The 4,558-nt window shown below is 52.6% G+C and overlaps 1 pseudogene; it reads left to right on the top strand.

The window, feature by feature from the left end:
- The first annotated feature begins 1,005 nt into the window (after nt 1-1,005).
- On the top strand, nt 1,006-1,977 carry LOC136116158 (olfactory receptor 14J1-like; annotated as a pseudogene).
- The last annotated feature ends 2,581 nt before the right edge of the window (nt 1,978-4,558 follow it).

Raw genomic sequence — 4,558 nt, 5'->3', positions numbered from 1 at the left:
GGTACAACAAACAAGACAGGTAAATAAAACTATCAGAAACTTCCTTGTACAGCTAAGGAGGACATGCAGCAGAGCAGGGAATTCCTTCATGAACCATCAGAGGCAGCTGCCTCCTGCTGAGGATGAGTCCAGGTGTGTGAAGCTGTTTCTGCACCCAGGGTTGCCCTGCAGAGCAGGGTCCCTGCCAAGGAGATCCCCACAGGTCTGTGTAGAGAAGCTGTGGGTGGAAGGAGTGACCCCTATCAGGGCAGGAAAGGTGCTTCTGCTGTGGAGAGGGTGCTGTGTGGGTCAGCACTGCTCACAGCTCCATATCACCCCCAGCATTTTTCCAAGGGGATGCCTCAGGAAGATCAATGCAAGGATTACCAGACAGATAAGGAGCTTTCCTGAGCCTGTCTTTTCAGTTTCCTATCCCAAGGGGTGGGGGGTGCAGGAAAGGATAAAATGAAAATGAGCTCTCATGCTTAAACAAGTCACTGAGACTCCTGAGCCGCAACTCTGAGTGATCAGTACAGCTGCCAGAAGGCTCATAACATCCCTTCACCACCCCTCTGCCTGTGCACAGCACCTGCATCACCTTGGCTGGACCCATCAGGCTAGTCTGACCTGTCCTGTTTTCCAGCCTGCAAACAGGAAGATGCCCCCAGGCAGTGCCCTGTGAACAGGCAGGATCTGTAGGGCCAGGGGGAGGGCACAGAGGGTGGGATGGGGTCTGTGAGCGCTGACAGGGAAGAGACATGGACAGGGAAACACCTCCCAGGGGGAGAATCTCCAGGCAGCAGGGAAATGATCAGAAATGAAACTAAACCCAGAATTGTTATGGGAGGGCGAAGAGAAAACACTCGCTATGATCCCCTGCAGTGCAGATCCTTCCTGTGAGCAGCCCTCTCACCTCCTCTCCCACACAGCAAAGCCTCTGCCCTCAGGGTGTGTGACAGGTCTATGGGAGTTGTTTTGTTTTTGTCAGAGAACTCTTCCCTGGCTTATCACTGTCTTTTTTTTCTCATGACAGTACCCCATGCTCAGGAAAAGCAAATGTCCAACAGCAGCTCCTTCACCCAGTTCCTCCTCCTGCCGTTCACAGACACATGAGAGCTGCAGCTCTTGCACTTCTGGCTCTTCCTGGGCATCTACCTGGCTGCCCTGCTGGGCAACGGCCTCATCATCACCGCCATAGCCTGGGACCAGCATCTCCACACCCCCATGTACTTCTTCCTGCTCAACCTCACCCTCCTCGACCTGGGCACCATCTCCACGACTGTCCCCAAATTCATGGCCAACTCTCTGTGGGATTCCAGGGTCATTTCCTATGCAGGATGTGCTGCCCAGGTCTTCTTTGTATGTTTCCTGTTTGGTGCAGAGTATTCTCTCCTCACCATCATGTCCTACGACCACTACGTTGCCATCTGCAAGCCCCTGCACTACGGGACCCTCCTGGGCAGCAGAGCTTGTGTCCACATGGCAGCAGCTGCCTGGGCCACTGGGTTTCTCAATGCTCTGCTGCACACGGCCAATACATTTTCACTGCCCCTGTGCAAGGGCAATGCCCTGGGCCAGTTCTTCTGTGAAATCCCACAGATACTCAAGCTCTCCTGCTCACACTCCTACCTCAGGGAAGCTGGGTTTCTTGCGGTTTGTATGTTAATAGTATTTGACTGTTTTGTATTCATCGTGGTATCCTATGTGCAGATCTTCTGGGCCGTGCTGAGGATCCCCTCTGAGCAGGGACGGCACAAAGCCTTTTCCACCTGCCTCCCTCACCTGGCCGTGGTCTCCCTGTTCATCAGCACTGGTGTGTTTGCCTACCTGAAACCCCCTTCCATTTCCTCCCCATCCCTGGATCTGGTGGTGTCTGTTATGTACTCGGTAGTGCCTCCAGCACTGAACCCCCTCATCTACAGCATGAGGAACAGCGAACTCAAGGAGTCTATAACAAAAGTGATGAGTATTTGCTTTTCAAAAGCAGTCATGAACTGACCTCCTTCTTCTGCCTGTCACTTGTAATATAAGACATTACTAGTTCAACCTGAGTTTTGTACATTTTTTTTTTCTTTTCTTTTAGCTTTTCTTTGTTGTATTAATGCTTCTCACAAGCAAAATTATTTGTCGTCTTATATATATGTCTGTATCTACCTGTCTGGTGTGACCCGTTGTCTTTTTCTAAAAAAGGAGCTGTACCCTCTTTGTGTAAAAATGAAATAAAGGACCCTGCACTGCCTTGTTTGCCCAGAATCTTCTCTCTGAGATCTCTGGAGCTGCAGGAACCATGTCTGTGTGCTGAGGGGGAGTGAGCAGGAGCCACCCTGAGCTGGGTCTTCCTCCCATCCTGACCAACGTGAATCTGTGGACTCACCCCATGGCCCTGGCCACCACAGCCCACTTGCTCTGCAGTGCAGCACCTCCAGCTTGAGGCTGTGTGGAACATGGGAAGGGGGTGCAGGAATGGCTGGCCAGGTCAGCACAGATCAGCTCTCTTGGGAAAGGGCAGATGGGATGTTCCAGGAGAAGAGTGGGGCACTGTATGTATGCAGAAAAGACACAAAAAGAGAAACTCTTTGCTGCAGGTGGCAGCTTGGGGCAGGTGGCCCTGACACTGTGGCAGCAGGACCTTCCTGAGGATCCACTAGGCCAAATGTCTCATGCTGTCCTGGGTAGCAAGTCTGGAGCTGGGTCTGCAAGCTGCCTGGGCTGGAGATCCTCTCAGCGTGCTGGCTGGATGAACATTCTCACTGTCCTTCATTCTCACTGGTCCCCACTGCTGTGGAACCAGTTCCAGTGTGGCTGCTCTGCCGGGCTGGGCTGGGGAGAGGGCAGGGGGGTGGCAAAATTCAGGAGGGGGTGGGAGGGCTGAACTGGCAAATGCCCCAGAGAAGAAAACACCAGTGAAGAACTGAAGTGTGTGAGTGTGCAGGGCTGGCACACAGCAGTGTCCTCTCCCAGCCAGGCCTCCTGGGAGAGCCCTGAAGGACCAGCAGAGCAGGGTCTGGTGTGTGCCCATGTTCATGGGACTGTCCTGGGGCAGCTTCCCCAGTCATCACAGACCAGCCCCTCAAAACCACCATTTCCTGCACTGGCCCTTCACCCCAGCTGAGAGAGGTTGTTCATCCCTCAACACAAGGACACCTGGTCAGAATCCAGTGTTTCCATTGTACGGATGAGATATGAGCATGCATATCATGTACATAAGATGAACCCGACTCAGTACAAACACCATCAACTATTCCTGCCGGTTCCATGAAGGCCTGTGGGACAATCAGTCACAAGGTCACTTCATGTTGCCAGTAACATCCCATGGGAGACGAACTGAATGCAGCACTGGGATGTGCTTCCTTAAACTCAGGTCCCCATGTCCATTCCTCATGACGTGGGACATGAGGATGGCCACACAGAGGGATCTGGACCTGCTGGATCATGGGGCTGAGGCCAATTGTCTGAGGCTTAACAAGGCCAAATGCTGGGTTCTGCACTTGGGTCACAAGAACCACATGAACGCTACAGGCTCAGGGGAGAGTGGCTGGAAAGCTGCCTTGTGGAAAGGGATCTGGAGGTGTTGATTGACAGCGGCTGAACATGAGCCAGTGTGTGCCCAGCTGGCCAAAAAGGCCAACAGCATCCTGGCTTGTATCAGGAATAATGTGGGCAGCAGGACTAGAGAAGTGATTGCCCCACTGTTCTTGGCACTGGTGAGCCCCCATCTTGAATCCTGTGTTCAGTTTTGGGTCCCTTATTTCAAGAAGGACGTTCAGTGCAGAGTGCAGAGGAGGTGACAAAGCTGCTGAGGGGCTGGAGCACAAATGTGATGCAGTGTGGTTGAGGGAGCTGGGGCTGCTCAGCCTGGAGAACAGGAGGCTGAGGGGAGACCTTCTCACTGTCCACAATTGCCTGAAAGGAGGTTGGAACATGGACGTTGTTGTCTCTTCTCCCAAGTAGGAAGTGATATGGGAGGAGGTAATGGCCGCAATTTGCACCAGGGGAGGTTTCCTGTCTGTTATGTCACCCTTGCCTGTGATTCTGGAGTGTGTTTTCAAAATGACAGTGCAACCGAGGAGGTCCTGGCATCCATGAAACCCATCTTCAAGAAAGGCAGGAAGGAGAGTTGGGAGAGTCACAGGATGGTCAGCCTGCCTCTGTCCCTGGGAAGGGGATGGGACAAGTCCTCCTGCAGCCATCTGCAGGCACGTGAAAAGAAAGAAAGGGACTTGTGAAACAAAATGGGCAGGGGAAAGAAACGCATGTTGTGTGTGTGAAATTGTGCCAGGCCTTGGTCATGGTCTCTTGTGGTGTCCTTATAGCCGGATTGGTGCTGTCTGGGCTGAAGAACTGGATGCTTGGTGGGAAGTTGACTGAAATATCAAGCCCAAATATAATCTGTGATGCAGTGTCCTCTGTGCAGTTACTTGTGTCATCCCTCAGTGACCAGCATTTGGGCCAAAACTGCTGAAGGTCTTTATTCTCCCTTCTGTGCTGTGATCCAGATGACACAAAGCTGAGTGGAGACCTTGAACAACCTCACCTGGTCACCCTGCTTTGGGAAAGAGGGTGAAACAAGATGATGCTC

This window comes from Patagioenas fasciata, chromosome 7 (assembly GCF_037038585.1).
Source record: "Patagioenas fasciata isolate bPatFas1 chromosome 7, bPatFas1.hap1, whole genome shotgun sequence".
Classification (NCBI taxonomy): domain Eukaryota; kingdom Metazoa; phylum Chordata; class Aves; order Columbiformes; family Columbidae; genus Patagioenas; species Patagioenas fasciata.
Note: the sequence above shows the minus strand (reverse complement) of the source record. Positions and strands in the feature narration are given on the sequence as shown.